The sequence below is a fragment of the Panthera leo genome, chromosome C1, assembly GCF_018350215.1.
Source record: "Panthera leo isolate Ple1 chromosome C1, P.leo_Ple1_pat1.1, whole genome shotgun sequence".
NCBI classification, from domain to species: Eukaryota; Metazoa; Chordata; class Mammalia; order Carnivora; family Felidae; genus Panthera; species Panthera leo.
In genome coordinates, this window is record NC_056686.1 from 136,669,623 (window position 1) to 136,695,700 (window position 26,078).

Consider the following 26,078-nt stretch of genomic DNA (forward strand, 5'->3'; position numbering starts at 1 on the left):
AGACCTGTGAAAAAAAGAACAAATTCCCATATGCATTGTCTGTAAGAGGACAAACTCACATAAGGATGTGTAAAATGTGTGCCTTTTTGGCCGTGACCACCTAAGTAATATGACGGGGAGGATAAAACGTCCCATTTTCTCCCCACAATATTGACTTAATACAAGCTGTTTTCAAATGTGTTTTCAGGGAGTCAACGTGAAAATACATGGGATTAAATATTTGTTTTTTAGCTCTTTAGTTCATGTAAATAAAAGCATCCTGCAGCTTTTACCTCTGCACACCTAAACAGACTTTTATGAATTGCGGAGATAAGTATAAAAGCAGGATATGGCACAATGTTACCAACTCACCATAGGCTGTGCTCATTGGGGAAGAACGCTGTTCTTAAACAGAACCAGCCCTTCAAAGTAATCGCACCAACTAAATTCCTAGACTGTATCATAAGAGTAAAATTGTTTTCTCATCTGAGAAAAAACACTGAGATCCTATTCAATAAAGACATTTTCTTATCAAACCATAAATTTGGGAACAAAATATTGTATTTTAACATGGTACTATGAGCATTTTAATTCTGTTAGGGCCAAAATAATGATAAACATGGATAATAGTAATAATCCCTTTCCCCAAAGAGTCCTAGAAATCCTAATTTACTGACTGGTAGCTACTTTCACTAAGTAGAAATACAGTAATTTAATAATCTTACCATAGCAGTTTTCACTGAAGAAAATTAACTAATTCATTATTGCTTATAATTTGCTGAGGCATAGCTGCCATATTTGTAAAATCAGCAGGTTCTGAAAAAAAAAATACAAGTTTTTAAATGAATGTTCAATTTCCCCTAAACACATAAATGATACAATTACTTAGCTCCCTCTAGTGCCAATTTCTAATATAAACTTAATTGTAATAACTATATTCACCATGCAATTTCGGAGCAAATGAAAATTTTACTTGGCAATAATTAACAAGCAAACTTTCAGGGGTTTAATAGATTGAGTTTGGGATCAGAACTGGACAGGATGCCATTACTGTAGGTAGGCTCATGGCTCCAGTTAAAATAATGGTACTTCTTTGCAAATGTCATTGATATGCTCTGATTAAAAACAAGTTCACCAAGGTAGTAGTAAAAGCATGTTGGTAAGAGAAATTAAGGTTTACCATTGGATGTTTTGTACACCTAATTTAGTTATAATAATCTCATTTAGTTTGTGGTTTGTATTCATCATTATTCATACAAAAAAAAAAAAATCCAGGAAGAAAGACACTTTAATGTATCTATCAAAGTACACAGGAATAAAATTTAATTTGTAATTGTACCTAAAAATGGAGCAGGCAGAGTATATGGATTTTTAAAAATCCTAATAACCAAAACATCTGACATAATAAAATGACTTACTAACATATATATTTCCTTAGATTTTCTCTTAGGCTTAAGCATACACATGAATTTTGTCTTTAAAAGTAATGTATGTGACTTTTAATGGGTAAATCGGAAAGTATTGAGTGTATTTAAAGACAAAGTGACACAATTTGTAGAAAAAGAAGAAACAGTCACAAATGGAATTCCACTCAGTAAAAAGTTGCAATAAAACTAACAAGTATTCTAAGGAAACTGAAATTTTCAGAGCACTGTGTATTCATTTGTTTATTTTGTAATATAGAATAAGGGTTAAGTGAGACAAAAGCAAGGATTTTGAAATCAGATGATATGTACATGGTTAATAAAATTAACTACTACCTGTAATTCTCTATAAAATGAAGATATTGCTTCCTATCAATAGGGTTGTTACAGAAATTAAATAAGATACTTTTATGTGAAACACACAACCGAACAAAGACAATTAGTAACTTTTCTGTAATATGTTGGTAATAAAAAATGTTCACAGAATAAAAATAATTTAAAAATTGAATTATACTTGCAGTCATTGAGAACATGAATTTTATTCCTGTTTTTAAAAATTATCTTATTTTTGTTTCAATAAACATTTTTGTGTTCTAAGAAGGAGCAAATATCTTTTTACAACTGGTGGTATTTTTGTGCTAAAAAAAGTAAAATTAAAATAAATGGTCTTTTCTGCAAGCTGAGGGGAGAGATTTCTCAGAGATGTTTTACAAATGTTTGCAAGTATCTGAAATTTGATGTGAGTTTACAAACTCAACAAACAGCATTTAGAAATATTTTTAAATATTTCAGAATTTAGAATAAATAAGTAAACCTATGCTATTATTACTATAGTCTTCTAAACCTTTCTGTTTCTCAATCTTAATAGATAAAAAGTCTAATAATAACTAAATATTGCAGTCTAATTATATGATTAATATTTTAGAATTTCTTCTTTCCTCTTCACCCTTGATTCAATGAAAGAAGCTTACAAGTCACCAGAAAGATGAGGTTTTTTTTTCTTAAATGTTGAAAAATATAGAATTAGCTTATAGCTATTTAGTTACTTTCTTGTCTTATTTACTTGTATCCATAATCCTTTTGATCAATTACCATTGTTCATTGCTCTCAGTGTTCCCTTTCTAGTTAACTGATTTTGGGAACTATCAAGAATAAAACTAAATACTTTCTTTAAGATTTTATTTTTAAGTAATCTCTATATCCAATGTGGGGCTTGAACTCACAACCCTGAGATCAAGAGTTGCATGCTCTAGTGACTGAGCCAGCCAGGCACCCCATAAAACTAAATATAAGTTTAAGAGAAGATGTTCCCTTGTATAGAACTGGATTACAAGTTAGGCTTATTTTTCAGTAGAAAGCTGAGATATAATTTTCTTAATGCTACAGTGAATTAAAGGAAATTTATGTAAAAATGTATGTAAGCATCTATGTCTTTATTTATTTTTGAAGTAAGCTCTATGACCAACATGGGGCTTGAACTCATGACCCAAGGTCAAGAGTCATACGCTTTATCGACTGAGCCAGCCAGGTGCCCCTGAAATGTGATATATATTTATCACATGATTATCATATTAAATGACTCCTAGAGAACTATCAGCCCTCTCCAGGCCGAGGTACATGGAATGCACAAATTCTTCGGAAAAGGAAATTGGTTTAGAAGAAAACACATCTTTAACATAAGAAATTGTTCCATTATTCCTGACTTTCAGCCTTCAAGAAATTTCAGATCACTATGACATTTGGATGAAGAGAACATAAAAAACACAGTGAAAAGAAAAGGGCATGCGTTTGGTCAGAGAATGTTAGCAGAATTAAGTAGTGGGAGGATAAATTCCATGGGTGTCTATAGTAAACTAGACTGGTGGATTCTCTACCTCAGTAGAAAATCAGGCAATTCTGCTCTACCTATGGAAAGACTAGAGATCAATAGCTACTGAGATGACTACATTCAATCAGAATTACCCATTAGGGGTGGCTGGGTGGCTCAGTCAGTTAAGTGTCCAACTCTTGATTTTGGCTCAGTCATGATCTTATAGTTTGTGAGTTCAAGCCCTGCTTCATGTTCTGTTCTGGCAGTGTGGAGCTTGGGATTCTCCCTCTCTCCCTCTCTCTCTGCTCCTCCCTCTCCCTCTCTCTCTCAAAATAAATGAATAAATAAACTTAAAAAAAAAAAGAATTACCACTTAACCAAATTCCAGATTTCTTGTTCCACCATTTTGTCTATATAAGTATGGTTTTGACTATAATCAAAACAAATCTTTCATAGACCAAGTTCACTTCACTTTCATTTATAGATAGGAGCCACATGTTTAGAACTGTCCTTATTATATAGTAAGTTATTGCCCAGGAATAAATCCATTGGCTGAATGTTTGGAGGGAAAATTCTGTATTATCTGGAACAGTCAGGATAAATTTCACTTCATATTTCCTTTTGTCTTTTGAGGCCACTAGTACAGAAAAAGGAGTTAACTACTATGGAGAAATATAAGAACTACTTTTTTTAAAAAATTTTTTTAATGTTTTTCTTTATTTTTGAGACAGAAAGAGACAGAGCAGAGAGGGGAGGGGCAGAGAGAGAGGGAGACACAGAATCTGAAGCAGACTCAAGGCTCTGAGCTGTCAGCACAGAGCCCAACACAGGGCTCGAACTCACGGACTGTGAGATCATGACCTGAGCTGAAGTCGGACACTTAACCAGCTGAGCCACCCAGGCACCCCCAAAGAACTATGTTTTAAAAACACATTTGGGGAGCTTCTTTTCACAGTTCTCCTTCTGTCGTGACTCAAGCCTATAGCACAAGAAATTTGAATGGAAAGGAATGTGGTAACTTCATTATGGACAGATCACAAGATCCTGGTAGCAGGAGCAACAACAAAAACAGTGATTCAGCATTTTTTGGTCTCAGAGCTCTCTTTGTTCTCAGAGCTCTCTTTGTATTAACTCATTTAGTCCTACTGGTAACCTTATAATTTAGATATTATTATCTATTTACAAATGAGTAAAATGAGGTACAGAGAATTTGGGTCACTTGAGCAAATCCACACAATAAGTTGAAGAGGAAAGTTGTGAAGAAATAAGGCAACAGGACTCCAGGAACGGAGATTTCAGCTGAGGGAGTAGTGCTCTAAACAATACATAAAGGCCCTCATTGATAGCATGATAACACAATCAGTAATAATTAAACATAATAATACAAATTTACATTTCTTTCATAACTGACAGTTTTCAAAATGATATTAATTCCTGTACCTCATGTGATCCTCAGAAAACAGTGAGGCAGATACGTCTGTCATATCACTTCTCTTAAAAATGAGGTCCCCAGGGGCGCCTGGGTGGCTCAGTCGGTTAAGCGTCCGACTTCAGCTCAGGTCACAATCTCGCGGTCCGTGAGTTCAAGCTCCGCGTCGGGCTCTGTGATGACAGCTCAGAGCCTGGAGCCTGTTTCGGATTCTGTGTCTCCCTCTCTCTCTGCCCCTTCCCCATTCATGCTTTGTCTCTCTCTGTCTCAAAAATAAATAAACGTTAAAAAAAAATTTTTAAAAAATGAGGTCATGGAAGTGGTTCTATAATTTTCCTAGGTCCTCCTCCTAAAGGTCTGAGGAGTGGTATAAAGAACAAAAGGGTTTTCACTCACAATCACCAATAGTTTATGCCTGCAGTCACAGAATTACACAATTTTGAATTCTATTAAGGGGTAATCACGTTGAAAACTAGAGACATCTACTTTTTCAATTTTTTTTTAATGTTCATTTTATTTTTAAGAGACAGAGACAGCATGAGCAGGGGAGGGGCAGAGAGAGAGGGAGACACAGGATCTGAAGCAGGCTCCAGGCTCTGAGCTGTCAGCACAGAGCCTGACGCGGGGCTCAAACTCACAAGCTGTGAGGTCATGACCTGAGCTGAAATCGACGCTCAACTGACTGAGCCACCCAGATACCCCTAGAGTCATCTACTTTTAAATGGATATTCTTGTAAGAATGTTTAAAATATAAATCTTAGCTAAAATCCATAAACCAAAATGTTACCAACATATAATACTTTCTTGTGTTCAAAATTGTGCCCTCCCTAAAAAGCTGCCCCAAGGCAACATTTGGGAAATCGGGCTCCGTCAGAATATTTGATGTCAGGTAGTCCTATTACACCATAAGAACACCACCAAAAACGAATCTGTCTCTAAAATGCTTTCTGAATAGTATAAAAGTTAACTCAGGTAATGAAACAATGATCTTATTAGCAACTAATTGCTTTTCTTGTTTCCAGTGAACTTATTTAATGAAATGATGGATCCTGAAACTTAGGTGTTTTATGGCTAAATTATACCCATGATTTCTAAAATGTGTACTAGTTTTTCAATATAGAAGTAACACCTGCTGCTAAGTACAAAAATGATTAGCCACAAACCAACCTACTATAGAATATCAAAATGCATTTACCCAATGAAGAACTAATGGGAATTATGCAGATTATATTTCCTTCCCCGCTGAAGGCAACCAAGCTTCACGTCAATAGCAAAATGAAAATATAACTCAAATATGAAACAATATATACATGGAGACATAACCAAATCTATTTCTGATTATTTTTAGACATGTTTCTTTTTCATGTAATTATTTGATAACAGAGAACAAAATAAAGATTTAGAGCATTTGGTGTGTACCTGAATAGCTCTAAATAGTAATCAACTAAGAATATTATTCAGATACTTCATACCAAAAGGCACACTTAGAATTATAATGTAGATTGTGCATGCTAAAAGAAACCAATTTTTTATAATGCCTTATAATTAGATTTATTCTGTAACTCTCTTTTAAGCACTATTCTGCTGAAAACAAAGAACTAAGAAGGGTAAGAAATCAACTTTGGGAGGTAAAATGCATTATCTAAATTCTTTTTCTGTAGTACTAAATGCTAAATAAAAACCTAAAGTTATTTCTTAAGAATTTGTGTCATTACATAATACATCATAAAGGTAACTGTCTTTTAAAAAGTAGCTGCCTTTCTTTAGGTAACTTTATGCAAAAGAGAAGCGCAAAGATGAAGCATGCCTCTCTATCTCCCAATCGTCATCCTTTTGCAGATGAGCACCAGCAGCAGGGCAGCATATATAACAAAATATCTGTTTCACTCTGAGCAACTGGCAGAGAAGAAAACAAGCATCTTTTGAAGCTGAAGATATTCAGCATATATTAAATTTAGTTATCTAGATATGTGTTTCTATTGCTGAAGCTTCAGGACATATTTGCAAATTTTAAAACTACCACCTAATCATTTTGTTGAAAAACAGCAATAGCTAGAGATTGCCCAAATCATAAAGTCCTTTGCACAAACTCTGGGAACTGTCTCGACTACAGAATCTTTCCTCAAGCAACAGCAGGGATGAACAGATGGGCCATACCATGCTTTTAAATGTCTATAGGTTTGGATTCTGTTTGAAAAGCTGGCAAAACTATCCAGAAAAAATTGACAAGATTTAATTTCATTGAATGTCGTTATGATCACTTATTCAGTAGTAGAAAGAAAATCTCTGTCAAGTAAACGAAAAGGATTGTAAGATCAACAGAGTTTGCCGAACCTACCATTTCTTATATGGGAAAATGATCAAAATAAACAGATATATTGAAAAGTGTTGCTTTTTAAAATTAGAAAGATATGAGACACAAAAGATAATAGAGCTGTGACTTCTGAAAATATGATAAATAATTTTATTTATTGCCCAATAGTTATTACATTTGTCTTTATCTAAACTATACTAATTTTGTTTTTTGATGCTGACATTCTCCATATTTATTGCACAAATTTGCTTCACTAATATTACATGTAAAAGAGTTTAGAAATCTAAGAACTAAACCAATTATAAATCACCAATGTTGAAATTTACAGCTGATTAGTAAGCTTGAGAGTGTACTATGAAGTTCAATCGAATCTCACTAAACACTGAAATAATTCATTTGATTTTGAACCATCCACTCCAGTAATAGGACGTTTTACACTCATTGTACAGGGCACCCTAGATCATTTGAATACATTCTTAATAATAAAGGCTGACTTTTAACTAGTTTGTACAAACCAACATATTGAATAGCAGTTGCGGCTTCATTTTTTTTTTTTTTTTTTGCCATTCAATTTAAACTCTTAAGTAAAAAGTGTTCTTCGGTTTAAGCCAACCCACTGAGGACAAATCACCCAGATGGCCCTGGTGCCAATTCGGCAAATATTAAACTGCTTACTGCAATGAGTCAACTGCGGGACTGATTAATTGATTTAGTCACATATTCAAAACTTTTGCTTCTTATCCCATTAAAAGTAGCACTAATGAGCGGTGTCTGTGACCTTCCAGTGAGAAGCCTCAAGTTCCACAACCCCTCAGTATTTACCACCCAAATTTAATCTTTTTAATGGACACCTTAAAAGGGATCTGATAGAAAATACTAAGAGCTGCTCAGATACTAAAACACTTAGGGAGGCTTTTGATTAATGTTGCATGATTAATCAATTGATTAATATAGTTTTCAATATAGATGTTAGGACACTGTCTACTTTAATCAACCATTCTGAAAATAGTGAAGATAAATGCCGTACTTTTGTGTCTGCTTAAAAAAAAAATCCTTTCTTCAAAGGTTGTTAATTATGACATAAGCCTTATTTACCACATTCAAATTTTATCTAATGTCGACATTTTTATACATAGGAACCATTAATGAGATAAGTGGGATCCTTTTGGCAAAGCTATATTTTAATCACTTTAAAAATAATTTATTTATCCAATTTATGGACATTTTCCTTAATGAGAAATTATTTTGGAATAATGCTGCAGAATGCATTAAAATCTTAAAGTTTTTATTATTATTTTCCAAGACTGTAATTTGTGATGATGCTTTCCACCATACTAAAACTGAAATCTTTATTCCAGTCAAAAATAATCACCCTGTAATTACCGTGACAAACTGCCCAAGCTGTATCATCGTGGCCATTTCAACTAATGATATTGTATTAGAATGCCTAGCAATAGACTTCAAATGGAAAATATAATTATGTGCATTAGTTTGTCTAAGCATTTATAAGATCACATATCCATCAGTTTTCAGGTCTCATAAAGAAAACCATACATCACTGTCACTGTGAGTTTTGTTATTGAAAGCGCAAGCCTTTACAAACTGGGCTTAAGATGTGTATCTTAAATTTCACTTGTTTCGTGGATCACTAAAATCCCTGTAAGTTAAACCGGTACAAATGAGAAGAGCTTTTTCCTCTAGTGATGGGCGAACTCTGCAGCACAGGCCATTTCACAATCTGACCAAATAGAAGAGTAGCTAGCCTGAGACACCTTAATCTAGCTTTTCCACACCTCTTAAATCTAGGGGAGTCTGGTTTGGTATAAAAGCCCATGGAAAGGCTTTAGGGTAAGGTATCAAATTAAAGGTTTTGTACTGTTGGCTTCACTGACCTAAAAGAAACCAGGAGAAAAAACTGTCAGACAAAAATAAATGTAAAGATGAGTTGTGACAGGGAGGCAGGAGAGACCCAAGACAGTTCTTTGAAAAATAGGCAATGAACTTAAATGCATATATGATGAATGACAGCATTAAAATGAAAATATTGGCAATTAATTGACTGGACTGGAAATATGGTCCTGACACCATGTGCAACAAACTTTATAACCCTGGGAAAGTTGCTCAGCCTCGTCGTTTCCCAATTTTCTCAGCTATAAAATGAAGAAGTAGATGGATTTCTTGATCTTCTCTAGTTTTCACTTATTATAATGATGAGAGTCAAGGCTCAGTTTAGAAAATATTTTCTACAATCTTTCAAATAAAAATATGTATTATAAAGTGAAACCTACTTATGGATAATCAAAGAGAACTGTTTTTAATTGATTGCAGAAAATTATCTATCAACAGGTGTATGAAGTTCCTTCTCTACCAGGAATAATAAAGTTATAAAATATTACACTCCCACGTGTACAAATTAGAAGGCTTGAACTTCTCATACTGCGTGCTCATTGTCTGTAGGCAAGGATAATTTGTGTGTGACTTCCTTCTGAAACCTGTTACCTGTGTGTGACTGAAAATGTGTTCAAATACATTCTATCATCTCTAAATCAGTCTTCTACTAGTTCTGAAATGAGAAACTCCATGTCTGTATGATAGAAGAAACCTGATAGAAGTGGTTTCTAAAGAGCAGCACCGTTGACATTTGGAACCAGACAATTTTTATTGTAGGGACTGTCTTATGTATTATGATATGTTTAATAGAATCGCTGATCTGTATCCACTACATGATAGTGATACCCCTCCATGCACCAGTTATAAAAATTAAAAATGCCTCTCCAGACATTACCAACATCCCCCAGAGGGAAAAAAAAATCTCTGTTTGAGAACTACCATCCTGGTTGATGAGCAACTAGTGAAAATAGTATCTTGACCAAGGAAAAGTGAAATGCTCTTAAATCATAAATATATACATTCTAAAATAATTCCATGGTCCACTTATTTATTTTGTGTAACCATTTTATACAAAAACATTTAAAAAGATTTATGTAACATAAACATTTTCTGGCACTAATGTGTGTTTTTTTCCATTGCTAGATCCGGGGATGCTCTGTAAGTTCTGACTCTGAGAAAATATATAACTAGAAATGTGATTACTTAGCCCAATTTAAATCTAACTGGGAAGCATAGGCCAAAGTCAAAGAAGCCAGGGAAACATTAAATTAGGTAAGACTTGTTCTACCTAAGAAAAGGAAGTATTTTTTTTTACAATTATCTTGACTACTCAGCTCAATTAAAATCCATATGACCTGATGTATGTTTATAATAACTGCCAGTTGTCATAAGTGTGTACATAAACATATGCATACTTATCCATCACATTTAAAAAATGCTTTAATGTTTATTAATTTTTGAGAGACAGAGACAGAGTGTGAGAGGGAGAGGGCAGAGAGAGAGGGAGACACAGAATCTGAAGCAGGCTCCAGGCTCTGAGCTGTTAGCACAGAGCCTGATGTGGGGCTTGAACTCACAAATGGTGAGATTATGACCTGAGCCGAAGTCAGATGCTTAACCATCTGAGCCACCCAGGCACCCCTATCCTTCAAGTTTTAAATCAATACACTGTCTTTATAAGTTAGGAAGTATCCTTCCTGTTTCATAGATAAGAAAGTGGAACTAATATTCAAATCTGGATTTTCTTTCTGTTTTTTGTTTTGTTTTGTTTTTAGTAAATATTCATCTTTGAGAGAGGAGCATGGGTGGGGGAGCAGATATACAAGCTCAATGGAATGAACATACTCAAATTTTTCCATTCTAGTTCTTGAGTAATTTATGTATTACTTAAGCTGGTATTTGCAAATGGTTATTTTCTCCAAATCATAGAACTGAGCTAAATTAAGCATTCCATTGAAGAATTAGTATATGCCATATATAGGGAATCAATAGGGAAGTACAGAGGATCCTAAGTGGGATCTGCACCGATAGCTGTGAGCCCAATGAGGAGCTCGAACTCACGAACCATGAGATCATGACCTGAGCCGAAGCTTGATGCTCAACCCACTGAGCCAGCCAGATTTGTGTTTTCTAATTTAATGGTCTGTGTGTGATCTAAACCCATAGTCCTCAGTTGGGATATTTTATTAAATTCTCCCATTATTTTATACAAACAGAAATTGTATCTATTCAGTAAGTCAAATATTGGTCAACTTTGTTTACTTCAGCTGTCTTTATGCCAAAGCCAAAAAATAAGTGATTTAATAATCTCAATTTTTGTACCATGATCTGCCTTGATTCAGAAATAAGAAAGAATAAAGAAAAATCTGTCATAACTTTTTAACTCTTGAGACCATTAATCCACCAGTTCATGGTCTATAGACGTGATGCTAAACTCTCTGAAATACTGAAGCACTGAAGTCATTATTACAAAATCCCAAAATTTAATATGGCATTTTCCTGAGGTATTTACCAGGAGTTTCATTTTTTTACTTTATGAGATCTGGCAGAATTGTGGGCTATACAGAACTGACAGTCATCTTAAAACTCTATGTCAAACATTTATGTCTACCATTGTAGAAGAACATTTCCTTTTCTCAATAGGATATGTCACTACTCCTTTGACAATCTCATGCTATGCTAACATTAAGTAACACTTAACAAAATTCACCCTACATTGTATTATTTCCATGTTTTGGCGCTGTATACATTTGTCTATGCTTTCAACTCAAAAGTTGAGCAATACTGCTTGCTATATTTTGGTGCCAGCATAGATTTAAGTCATCCAAACAAGACTGTGTATTTGAACTGACAGAGAGTAAATGATTTGCATCTGGCATAACTGATGGTGGTGTCAAAACCTTGGAAGATAATTCATTGGTAAACATATTCCTCTGGATGCCTAGCCACACATGCCCAATTTCCTACCCAGGGATGGAGCCAGATCATTGCCAGAACAATGCAAAATATTTTATACAGATAATTCAAGAGATTATTTTGCTCTGACAGAAAACAGGGGTGGGGGATGTGGTAGAGTTTTCCTTATTGATGAGACAAGATAATTTTTCAACCTTCATTGCAGAAATTAAATTTCATGCAAAAATGCCTTTCTGACAACTATGGAGTTGATGAAGTAGTAAGAATAATCACAAACAGCAACCTAAAAAAAAAAATCTACTCTACAATTCCAAGATGTAATTGGTAAAAGAAAAAAAATAACTTGAATCAGGCCAGGACTCAAATGATGACAAAAAGGAATAGAGCTTTAAGGCCTTAAAACATATGCTTGAACTGCCCAGGCCTCTTGAAATAAATAGCTATAACTCTAGATACTATGCTCAATCCACAGTAAGCTTCCAATTCTAGCAGTTTTATGCTAGCAACCTTTTGAGATACACAAGCTCAATGGAATGAACATACTCAAATTTTTCTATTTTAGTTCTTGAGGAATTTATACCTGTACTTAAGCTGGTGTTTACAAATGGTATTTTCCCCAAGTGATCACAGAACTGAGCTGAATTAAACATTCCGTTGAAGAATGAGTACATGCCATATATAGGGAATCGATATCAAAATAATTCCAATAAAATGCATCATTCTTGCTATTAAGCTATATGACCCATAACATAATCTTTCTTTTACCATTTGGCTGACTTTCAGGATCTGGTGGATCAGTGGATTGATCAAAAAATAGCTATTGAGAGCCTACTCTGTTGCAGACTTAGTACTAGCTATTGAACATGACACAAAAGATACTAAGACATGATTTCCATCTCTATCTAGCTCATACTCCAGAGAGGATACCTAAGAAAACACTTTAAAGTATGATGACAGTGCAACACACTATTCAAAATTATATGGGCACAGACTCTTCCTGCCTCATTTCAAAGGATGCATCACTGGGAAGTGATGGTAAAGGTGATTGTCGCAGCCCTCTAAAATTCATCTGGTGAAGTTGAAAAGGCGAACATAGTCTAAAATATGACACAGATTGTTTTCAAGGGTCACATTTGTGTGGCTACAGTCAAAAGGTTATTATGCTGAAATTGTAAGCAATGGTGAGGCAACCCCCTAATGTGGATGTATTTACAGACGGAGCCTCTAAGGAAGTAATTAGGGTCAAATGATACGACAAAGGTGGGGCTCTGATCCTTTGGAGAAGGGACACCAGAGGAACTTGTTCTCTCTTTCTCTGTCCACAGGCTCACAGAGAGGCCATGTGAGCACACACTGAGATGGTAGCCTCCTACAATTTAAGAGAAGAGGCCTCAGAATAAAACCTAGCTTGATGGCACGTTAACGTTGGACATCCCAGCCTCCGAAACAGTGAGAAAATAAATTTCTGTTGTTTAAGCCACCTAGTCTGTGGTGGTTTGTTACAGCAGCCAGAGCAGACTAAACGGTGATACTTCAGGTGCATTTTGAAGGATGAATCAAAGTTTTCCTCCATAAAGGGAACATGATACAGAATGGGGAGAAGAAGTAGATGGAGAATGGAGAAGAGATAAGGAAAGAAGTAAGGAAGTAAGGGCCAGGAGCAGTCTGAGCAGAAGAGTCTTCGGAAACAAAGCAGGGCCATACTGATTAGAGATAAAATGTGGGGAACATGGCATGTACTTTTAAAAAAAAATTGACCTTCTGATGTTAAGGCAGGTAGTAAACAAATAAATGAAATAAATTGTCAAAGTCTGAAATATTTGCCATGGAAAATGAAAAAGTAAATTGATCCCAAATCACTAATAGCCAAACAGTATTATTAGGGTTTGGCAGAGGTTGGAAACAGGTTTATAAGGACTACTGAGTTTCTGTTGTTGTTGCCGGTGGTGGTGGTAGTGGTGGTGTTTTCCATGTGGGACAAAAGTGGAGAAAGCAGAAGATTAGATTGTCCAGGTGTCACCAGCTGAACCCCAAGGAGAAGCACAAGCCTCATTTACATAATAACCAACGTATGGATAGGCATGTTTCCTTAAGGCATATGCACAATCTTATGCCTGTCAACATATGATGACAAGGCATCCCTATCCAAATATTCATCCGAACCCTAAATAAAAGGAACCCATTCACTGTTGCTCAGGAAGTCTCAGCTTTGGAAGTTATTCTCTATGATCTGCTTATTTGCTGCAAATAAAGCTTAATTTGTGAGACAACTCTGCCTGGTGTGGTTTCTACTTGTGCTTCACCCAGGAACGAGAATTCACGTAAGTTCACTTACACAAGTATGAAAGACTGGAGGGGCAGCTGTGGCAGAACGAGGAAGTGAGGTTACTATGGGTAATGGAAAGAGGGCTGCCTGGCTAACTCAGTGACCTGGGTATAGTACATAAGAAAACTGAAATCAAGCAAGAGAAAGGTGGGAGAGATGAAAAAATAAAAATAAAGAGATTGAAAAAATAAATAAAAAATAATAAAATAAAAAATAAAATAAATAAAAATAAAAAAAGGATAAAAGGATACATTAGGATGAAATATGGAGGAAAAAAAGAGATTTGATTTATAAGAATTAAGAGGCAGGAGAAATTTTGACTAAAATGAGAATTTATTTTAACTTGATAAGTATGGCAGAGACTAGTGAGCTCTTCACCATACCAGTTTCTTTTTCTTTCTGGATGCCCACATAAAGTACAATTCACATCTGGCTAATATAGCATAGAAAGAATTGATACAAGTGACACCCAAGAATGTCCTATAAAAATGTCCCTAATGGGATTCCCACATTTTGGCCCTTCATGATGACCCTGGAAACCATGTCATGAAGACACAGAGCCACCAGACAGTAGGAGCCTCAGAGCCACAGAAACACCTGTTTTCATCAATGTTGCTTTAATTATTTAAAAAAAAATTAATGTTTATCTTTATTTTTGAGATAGAGAGAGACAGAACAGGAGCGGGGGAGAGGCAGAGAGAGAGGGAGACACAGAATCTGAAGCAGGCTCCAGGCTCTGAGCTGTCAGCACAGAGCCCGACGCGGGGCTTGAACTTGTCAACTGTGAGATCATGACCTGAGCCGAAGTCGGATGCTCAACCGACTGAGCCACCCAGGGGCCCAATGCTGCTTTAATTATTAATATAGGAAGAAATATGGACATATTTGGGATGTTTCAAGTGGATTATTCTCTGTAAATATCACAAGAATATTTTCCAATTTCTATCGTATAAATACTAAATAAGCTAATTTCACATATACTCTAGTGATGTCAGAACTATACACAGCCCATCTTGGAATTGCTATGTGACATTTTCATATGAGATCTTTTGGGGGTTCAAAGAGGGTTATTCTGTTTTTAAAAAAATGCTTATTTTTGATAAAGAGAGAGAGAACGAGTGAGCACGGGGGAGGGGCAGAAGGAGACAGAGAATCTAAAGCAGGTTCTGAACTGTCAGCACAGAGCTGGATGTGAGGCCAGAACTCAAGATCCATGAGATCATGACCTGCGCCAAAATCGGACGCTCACCCAAATAAGCCACCCAGGTGCCCCTCCTTTTATTTATTTATTTTTTAATGTTTATTTATTTTGAGAGAGAGAGAGAGAGAGAGAGAGAACAAGCAGGGGAGAGGGGGAGGGAGAATTTCAAGCAGGCTCCACACCCAGCGCAGAGCCCAACAAGGGGCTCCATCTCATGAACTGAGAGATCATGCCTGAGCCAAAATCAAGAGTTGGATGCTTAATCTACTGAGCCACCCAGGCACCCCAAGGGTTACTCTAATGATGACAATGAACTGTTTAGCCAAGTATAATGACATATTTATTGAAAAAAAATTAACTCAGAAGGATCAAGCTATCTTCCTGACACAGTCCTTATTGCCCTCCAGACATCCCTCCTAACCAGGGTGGGAACCAAATTGTGATGGCCTAAGATTCAGAGAGGAAGAAACTCTGAGGAGAGACTTAATTTACCTCAATTCTACCCTGGAGGCTTCTGAGCAGTTTCCCCCATTCTGTTTTCAGCAGGCCTTTGAGTGACACAAACAAAGCTGTGTTTAAAAAAAACCAAGGGTCTCATAACCATTCTTCCTTTTAGCTTCTTAAGTGGTTTTCTAAGGGTATTTTACAGCTTGTTCCTCCCGATAAAAGGAGACAACATAAAAAAAGCAGACTCTAAAGCTCCATCCTTTCTCTTTTTCACTTAGAAAGCAAAGAATGCATGCCAATGCTAATGGGTGCCTTTGCATAAACAAAGGAAAATGCTGTGAAAGGCCTTATTCCTGAACCTCAAGAGTGGCAAAACTAGTTTTTACCTCTGTTGCTCCTTGTCTTGCTAAACTCCATAGGCTCTCTTCCCATTTTCCCAAACTCCCACATTTTTCTGAGGAGTGCCCCCCCCCCCCGGCCCAGGAAGCTGAGAGGGGGTGTAGTAGCTTCAGCCAGAGGACAAACTGTGAGCATCAGAGAGGAAGACAAGTTCTGCTGACCAGGGGGCACTCAGCAAGGCAGGGGCTGAAGACAGTGCTGTGCTTTGAAGAGAATTTGTGTTTCACAGCCACTGAGGTCCCAAGTTAGACACCTCGTTCTGTTATAGGAGAACTGTCCCCACAGGGGCACCAGGGAGGCTCAGTCCCTTAAGCATCAGGCTCTTGATTTTGGCTCATGATCTCCTGGTTGGTGAGTTCAAACCCTGCATGGGGCTCTGTGCTAACAGTGCAAAACCTGCTTAGAATTCTCTCTCTCCCTCTCTCTCTCTGCTACCCTCCCACTTGTTCTCATTCTCTCTCTCTCTCTCAAAATAAATAAACTTTAAAAAAGAGAGAGCGAGAGAAATGTTGCTCTAGATAAGTCAGTTTCCTTCCTTGAACTCCATTTTTCTTTTCTAAACTGTGCAAAAATTAACATCCACTTCACATACTTGTTGTAAGAATTAAAGATCACAAATATAAGCAATGTGCAGAGCCTAAAAAAGAGGAACTTGATTAGCCAATCAGCACACATCTGAGCACCCTGCTTTGGTAAGATCAGCTTCTTTAAAACAGCAGGAAAGTGACAGGGAAACATGGTGATGGTATATGGGATTCCTCTGTACTATCTTGGTACCTTTTCTGTAAATCTAAAAATATTCCAAAATTAGAAGAGTGTTAAAAATAAAAAGCAGGAATGCAACAGCTGCATATATCTAATAAGCATAATAGTGTATTTATTCTCCATGGAGTCTGCCAAAATAGTTTTATACTAGATATGAAACCTGGAGGTGAATCTAGCTAAGACACGAGCGTACGTGTTTCAAATAATGCCTCACAGCAGAAGTTTTGAAGTCAAGCCCACACAAGTTGGAAATAACCTGCTTTGGTAGCGATGAGAGTCAGGGAGGTGTATCGCTAGAATTTACTACAGATCCATTATCCACTTAGCTGAATCTTTGTCAACAAAATGTGTTGTGAAACTTAGAATTTTTCAAGTTCTAGGAATTTTTCAAGTTACACTAGGAAAGAATCATAAAACTGTCTACATGAGGTCTGCGGCAGCAGCTTATATTTGTATTAGTAATTAGAATTAGTAATTCTCCAGTAAATTTATGAATAGTTAGGTAAATGAGATAAAGAATATAACCTCACATTAGGTCGGTTCCAATTGTTGCCACTCAACGGGCATTTATTTCAGTTTGCGGAGCTTCAAGACTTAGGTATCTTAGACAACACATTGCAGATATGCATACTGAGAAAACCCCTAAACTATCATCAACCAACATTTGCTTCTTTACTCCCTCACTACCCTGTATACAAGTCCTTAGCAGGGGAGTAGCTCTCACCTCAATAGTAGCAAATAAATGTACTCTATTTACAATTTTTATAGAGGAAAAAGTAAAACGTAAAAGCAAAATTCATATTTCTTTGTGCCATTCTGACAATTCTGTCTTTGGTCTTCTTGGAATTAATTACTCATCTTTCTCCCTTGCCTCCACTTCCTAGATGTGTCACAGACTTAGTCAAGCTTTTCTTGTTATAATGAAGAGGAAAACCAAACAAGCAAAAAAAGCCAGGTCACTATATTTTCCTGAAATTACACTTTCACTGGAGATCATTTTATTTTTCCCAACCATTAAAAAAACAGCAGTTCTTTATCCACAAATTTTTTTTTAATTTCTGACCTCCTCAGTTAAAATTGGTGAGCCAAATGAATATTTCAATTTGAATAATTTAAAAATGCATGATTCCTGCCTTCTTCATAGATAAAGTTAATTTAGAAATAGCATTATTGAAACCAGGCATTCTTTCTAAACCAAGAATTCCAGATGTTTTTAGTTGCTGCCTATGACATTTCCACAATCAGAATAAATTGTGTTTCCACAGTAATGTAATAGATAGAAGTGCTGAATAAATCTCGTGCAGTTGAGATGACAAAATTAACATGCTGATGACATTTTAATGTTTCAATATAATCAAGGGGGCATGGATCATGCCTCCACCAGTTCTAATATAATTCTATTCTTTAATCTTTTTCCAAGACGAAATAAAATATAGATAGATTTCAGAAAGTATATAAGCAGAGTGTTGCTTCAGACTTCAGGCAAGCTGTTTAGGATGCACATGAAATGCTGTTTAGGTTCTGCTTTGCCAGTAGATATTTTACCAAAGCAATTCAGTTTTACATAAAAAATCCTGCATTAGGACATTTTGTTTTCTCTTTCTGAAGGTGGTTGTTGATGCTTCTGCTATGACTACTGTTTCTTATTTAGGCAGAAAGTTTACTGACTTAAAAAGGGAAATTAGTACATTTCGATTGGATCCAAGAAAAATTGCCATTCACCTACCCCCACAAAAATAGATAAACAAACAAGTAAACAAACTTCTTGGATTCAAAATGAGAAAAAAAAAGACAAATAGCTGGTATTAATAGAAATACGAATTGTTTTTTGTTTGTTTGTTTGTTTGTTTGTTTGTTTTTCTAACAGTATAATGCAACCTGAGATCTTAGAACCAAATTCATCCCTGGAAGAAAAAAATAGCCTCGCTATGCACGTAGGTTGAAGATCTGTACTGAATGTGGACAAAGTGGCATATTCCTTATCAAGTGGCATTGGCAAGGAGAATGGAAGACAAGGAGATGAAACGGCAGTACCTGTACCTTATCCTCATACAGAAAGGGTGGGGTAGGCTACATGAGAACACTAAGCAATGCCAGGCTTGCCAGAAGTCAAGTGCAGATGGAAATGGATCACATATGATAAGCAGTTTCCGGGGCACTCATCGTGTTTATCATGGAACAATGACAGAATGAGTATGTACTGCTAAATGATAAGCCTTTTTATTTTTTCCAAGCAAAATCTCATCCAGAAACCTACTATATTAAACTAATAAGAGAAGAACTCCCTGAATGAGCAGGGGCCTAATGGCTGGCTCTGATGTGACCTCCTAGAAGACAATATTAAATCTGCCATGGAAGATTCACCAAAAACACCGATCGGGCACGATTTTTCCCAATATTATCTTCCAAACATATTTTTCTATTTCAGTCACTGCCAACAAACTGATCTTTCTAAAACATATATTTACATAAAAATCTTTCAATACTTCCCACCTTCCCAACTGCTATGCCAATTCTGAAGGATGGCCAGGAAGTGGAACCACTCACGCCCAGCTCTGCTCACCTCTCTACTTTTCATATGTTCTATGTGTCAGAGTGGATGATTTCAAATGCAACTAAAAGAAACCCTCTCCAGAGTGGCTTCATTAATGAGGAAATTGGCTATTCCTGCCCTAGAGTTAGGGCAAGTCTCAGCAGGACAAGGAGAATGACCTAAGGATGTCATCATGGGACTTAATTCTCCTATCTCCCGGGTCCATTATCCTATGGCTCTTTCTCCAACTGGGTTAAGACAGTTTCCAAAAGTAATTGGGCTTCTCTTATTCATCTCTAGCAAGGGAAGGGGATGGGGGATGGATACAAAGAAGGAGAGAAAGAGGGCTGGAGGGGAAAGGGGCGGGGGGAAGAGAGAGGAAGGGGAGAGCCATAACCATGGACAATAAGTTTTATTAGTCTCATTGCCTCAGTTTCAGAACAATTAACAACTGGCAAAGGAAGACTAAGCCATCAGTTGGCAGAAGAAAGTGAAAGGGGCACTTTGTGACAGCACCTGTGATTTTATCCTTTACTGAAGTCTGTCCCACAATCCCACATCTGGAGATCTAATAGAATAAGCCACACTCAATTGCCACAATAAGTATTCAGAGAGGTTGAACACTGAAACTAAACAGCAGCTCTGGCAGCAGGCACTAGATTAACATGGCTATTTTGTTTCTGTCTCAGCTAGAGGGCTTTATGGGAATATGCCAAGCATCATTCAAAAGTGTGTTTCAATGTCACAGCCAGGGGATTCAAGTGTGCAATGTATGATTGAATTCATTTCTCTGTCTCTCCTTAGATACCTTGAAAGAGTATACTCATACTCTGACCCTCCCAGTAAAGAGCTGAGGAATCTCAGACTGTACAGTTGTTTTACACTAAAAACGGAGTGCCCATCCCAGGCATCTATAAAAAAGCACTTTAAGATGTCAGATGCTCTATCAGATTAATAGCTCTCAAGATCTCCCATACACTAATGATCTGAGGTCTTTTGGTGGAGGTTTGGTTGAGGGATGTCTCCCTTCTAATCTTCCTTATTGGATTTGAAAAACTCCATAGCTTTTTCTGTCAAGGACGCTGCAGAAAAGAGAATTGTTATAGGAATGAGTTAAAAGGAAAGAATGAAACAAGTTTAAAGTACAGATAAATGTAAACTAACATTTCAGCTCAAAATACTGACAAACACAAAATATACTTTCACTGAAAATTCGGGGGGGGGGGGCAGTCTTTCTTTTTTTTTAAATAAGATTTCTAACCTCAGAATACTCCTACCCATAATATCACACTGTTGCAATCACCTAATACTTTAACCTTCTGTAAGAGAAAAGAAGCAATTCACAGCTCTTCAAGCTTGTTTACACAATAATTGTACAACTGTTCCTTTTTGCTTTCATTAAAAAGTGAATTACTAGTGCATTTCTCCTATTAGGGTCAACTCAGGTTGATTTTGAGAAGAGCACAGAATTTCTAGTAGACACTGTCATTCTTTCAGGTACCTTTGAATATAGTACCAAACTATCCAAGAACCCCACTACACAAAACCACATAGGTCCCTGGAATTTCTCAAGTCTCTATTCCAAATAAAATCAATCTTGAAAATGTGCGCTATTAGGTGACAATACCTGTTTAGGAATTAAACTTAATTTTAAATAAATTAGTTATTAAAAATGGTTTTCAAAACTATTAACTAAAGCCCAAGGTAATATATTGCCCTTCTGATAAAATGTAATGCCTTAATCAATCAAGACAAAAATATAGACTTTCCTGATGGCTCTCCAACAATAACTTTTACAGTAGATGCTTTAGAGACATTCTGGTAGAAGACTGGGAACAATATTTTGATAGACACATTCTTTCAATTATGCCACTTAAGTAAGCATTTGCCTACATGTTAATCCAATTTACATAAGAAGATCTCAAAATTATTGCTCTCAATTCATTTTTACATTTCTTATCCAAAAGAAAATGTTTGAATATTGGAAGAAGTAGATTTCAGGTATCTTTAGTCCCATACTGATTGCAATTTTTGGTCAAATTACTCAAAAATTTTAACTTGACATTTCCCTGTAGATGGAATTAGTGACCCTAGGGGTATGTGCATTAAGAGAATAAAGAGAGCAAATTCAAATACAAACATGCCTACAGCAGCTAAGAGATCTGTAATAACTTTCAGTCAGGACAGAGACATTAAACACAGAGTAGGAATTTTTGAGAATGATTTACATGGTAGCCAGTGTCCAAAATGGACTGCAATGATCTTTGCCTCGTGATATTCATGCCCCTGTGTAGTTATCTCTCACGTGGAGTAAATGTGTTATGCAGTGGGGTCAATAGGGTATTTGGAAGGGGCAGGGTGATTTCTGAGGTCAGGTCATGTGACATTGTGTTTTCTACCTTACGCTCTCTTGGATCAATTACTCTGGAGAAACTGGCTACCATGTTGGGAAAATACTCAGACCAATCTATGGGAGAATTTCATGTGGCAAGGAACCAGGCCTCTTGACAACAGCCAGCATCAACCTGTCAGTCATGTGAGTCAGCCATCTCGAAAGCCTATCTTCCATCTCTAGTCAGGCCTTCAGATGACTATAGTCCCTACCAACATCACGACTGCAACCTCATGAGAAACCCTGAACAGTTGAAGGTCTAAGATTTTACCCTACTTGACAACTAACATATTACCCTGCCTCATTTTCATGGATATTTGCAGAAGATATAAGATTCCTGAAGTCAGAAAAAAGAACAGTAACAGAACAGAAACAAAACTACAATAATCAGATTATTAGCTTTTTCTTTAGCTGGGTTCAAGTCTTAATTCCCACAAAACAATGTGAATGGGGCCAAGTAACGCCTGCATACACAGCAGATTGCATTACATGAGAGAAATCCTGAATTTAGGAAACCCAAATCTTTTACAATAGTCACTAAAGATGCCTATATTTTGCTCAGGTAAGAGTCAGAATTATCTATCTTCCAAGGCAGGTCAATCTTTAAATATACTTGAAAATACAGCTCAGAATTAAAGCAATCAATGACTTTTCTCTCAATAAATGCAGATATGTGAGGGACTCATGGATAATTGTTTGTTTTTATTTTTTTATTTAAAAATTTTTTAATGTTGATTTATTTTTGAGAGAGAAAGAGACAAAATGTGAACAGGGGAGGGGCAGAGAGAGAGAGAGAGAGAGAGAGAGAGACAGGATCTGATGCAGGCTCCAGTCTCTGAGCTGTCACCACCGAGCCTGACAAGGGGCTCAAGTTCACAAACTGAGATCAAGACCTGAGCCGAAGTCAGACACTCAAGGGACTGAGCCACTCAGGTGCTCCAGGAATTGTTTCTCAAACCTACCCAGCTAAGCCACTCCTAAATTCCTGACCCACAGACACTGTGGCATAGTAATCATTTAATACTATTTTAAGCTCAGAAGTTTAGAGGTAATTCGTGAGATAGATAACAAATGTAATTTTTACAAAAAGAAAAACTGATCAGAAGGTAGTAATTATTAAGTAATAACTAACTGCTAAGGACTATTCAGGGATTCTAAGACTAGCAGCAGTGGCATTGTTACCACACTGAAATGGAAGAGATAATGGGAGGAAAAACTTCCTGAAACCAGTAGGAAGCAAGACTCACATACAACAGCCCATCATTCAAGGAGGGAAAATGTTTTGTTAAAACAGGTGACCTCACATGGAGTTTAGCCAGGGGAATAAACACTCTAATCTCTCTCTCTTCTTTCTTTCCCATTTCTCCATTGGCTAAAAATAAATGGAAACCAGGGAATGGATGTTCTGTTAATGGTATCCATACAGATAAGCTCCCCCTCACCAGGCAGAGAAGGATGGAAGGTGAATGGGGCAGGGGTAAGGGCAAATAGAAAATATCTGGCACAGTCTGGCAAATAAAAGATCTCATGCATGCCTCTTCTAAAAGAAAAGTTCCTACTCAGCAATAAATGATTGTTATTTGGTTATTCAGTTGAAAACACAAGATTTTGACAGGAATAGGGGTAGGACTGGACTCAGTGAAGGGAGGGACTTGAACAAAAGGCAAAACTGAATTACTAACTACTTGGAGGATGTTTGCCCAAGAGTCAGCTCCAGAAAGGCTTACTGCCTGAAGTTACCGAAGTCAAGCCCAACAATACTTCCCATGCCCACACTAAGTGTCAAAGCCAAATGTGGAGACCTTAGATTCTCTGACTATTCGGGCTCCCAGTAGCCTGTGGTATAGGTGCAAGTGTACTGTAAATTATCATACAGAATGCAAAATGAAGTGGAACACTGTGAATCCTATTTATAAAAAAAAATCTGTCAATTATAAAAATCATTATAAACAATAACTTTGCTTGATTTCTAAAAATTCAACCACACTAGATTTTTAACTAGTGTTTGAATTTAATCTAGACATACCTGTATCCACAATTTACCCTCAGGACAAAATATTTTGATAGGTAAACCTATCAAAATACACCTTTTAAATTTTTAAAAGGTTTACTAAAATTTAACTACAAAGTAGAAATAATAAAATTCTCTATGAAACAAATGGTTTTATCATTCTGACCAGGAATTTGGAAAACATTATTAAGCTCATTTATAAAAAGGAGATAATATTTTTAATATAAAACATGCTTTGAGCTGTCAATAAAAACATGGGTATACCAAAAGAATAAAAGACAAGAAGATATTAACTAACAATTCACAGAATACACTGAACCACAAAATAAACAGAAAAAAAAAAAAGGTCAACACACTAACAGTCAAATAAACATAAAAGGGAAATCATAAAAATTTCAATTCAGTATGCTTTTGGTTTTGGATTATATATTGCTATAGACTTGTTCGAATACCCTTGGGCAATATGTAGTGAGAATTTTTTAAGGCTGTTTAATTTGATGTAGGAATTCCATTGATAGAAATTTATTCTAAAGAAATAACCAGAGAGTTGAGAAAATATTTATACAAAAAGATGTACATCAAACATTATTTTACATTATCAAAAGTATCTGGAAATACTTTAATGACCAAAATTGCCTACAAAGATGGTAAGTCAAATTCTCATAAACACATAATTTTGAATATTATTTGACAATTAAAATGAGATATTCAAATGGGTTCTTGTACTTTGGGGATGTTCTCACAAAGTGAGAATGAAAACAAAATAGAGACAACATTGTATGATTATATGATGTGCAACAGTATGATTGCAAGTATATTAAATATAATGTATGTATGACTGAAAAAAATGCCAAAATATAAACATAAATTAGAAGATGGTATTTCTGTGCAGAAGGATTATAAGTGACACTATTTTATTCTTTATAAAGAATAAAAGTAAAGTAAAAGTAAAGTAAAGTAAAAGTAAAGTAAAGTAAAAAGTAAAAATAATTCTTTTCAGTAATTATGAAAATTGTTACCATTTAGGGGCGCCTGGGTGGCTCAGTTGATTAGGCATCTGATGCCCGCTCAGGTCACAATCTCGTGGTTTGTGAGTCTGAGCCCCACATCAGGATCTCTGCTCTCAGTGCAGAGCCCACTTCTGTCTCCCTCTCTGTCTGCCCCTCCCCTGCTTTGCACATGCTCTCTCTCTCGCTCTCAAAAATAAATACACTTAAAAAAAAATATTAACTTTTAAAATGAGGACTGTCAAAACAATATTCTCCTAACTTACCATTAATAAAGGGGTTTTATAATATAAGTGACTGTGTATTTTTTAGAGGACTCTATTACTAAAAGTCATTAATCAGACCTGTGGCTTTTCGCCACACACAACAGAATACATATACTGAATTCAGGCCAAACGATTACTAACTGATGTTTTTGAGTAAGAACTCATGCCAAGTGATTGGTAACTGATATTTTAGAATGAAAATTCAGGGAATTCAAAGCGGTAACTGTCACTATAATTGTAACTTGGCCTTTTTCACCTTGTGAGTAGACTGGTCCTTAAAGTCCTGATTAAAAGCTAGTTGAATGATGTGTAATTATCATAGGGAAGGATCTGTGCACTGCACAAAGCCTTTACTAACCTGGGAGACAAAAAGAAAATAAAGAAGTATGTTTGTGCTAAGGCATTTTCTCTGCAAATCCGATTCTTTGACGAAATGAAATGATGGAGTGGTGTTTTCATTTTATATTAGAAATATAACAAAGCTTGGAGGCTACAGATGATTTTACTTTCCGTTTAATAGTTTTAATTTTTATAAATCTCTTAAATACTTCTCATGGTAAACAGTTCATATTACTCAACAAACATGAAAAATGGAATGCATTCATTTCATGTTTGAAAGGAAAGGGTCATGATGTATGAAACTTATTCTCAAAATGGCTGAAAAAAAAATGTGTGTTTGTGTGTGTATGGAGAGAGAGAGAGAGAATAAATGATAAAGCAAATGGGGCAAACTGTTAACAGATTAATCTAGGTAAAAGGTATACAAGTATACTATTTTTATTCATGCAACTATTCTGTAGTTTGACACTATTTACAAATAATGTTTTTGAAAAACTCAAGAGAAAATGTTCATTTCAATTATCCAAGGAATATTTCCTATTTTGTACATTTGATCCATTAATAACATGAGGCATAATCTGATCAATTACATGAATTGTTTCAATAGACTCTTAGCTGTTAACACTGTCT

General features: G+C 36.0%; 1 long non-coding RNA gene across 1 annotated transcript in view; it reads right to left on the reverse strand.

Moving 5' to 3' along the window:
* Positions 1–727: 727 nt before the first annotated feature.
* LOC122227742 overlaps positions 728–26,078 on the reverse strand; it is a 310,519-nt gene continuing 285,168 nt past the window's right edge. The window contains exon 3 of the long non-coding RNA XR_006206209.1: positions 728–795. This is a non-coding gene — a long non-coding RNA (uncharacterized LOC122227742). The remainder of the gene's footprint in view (positions 796–26,078) is intronic.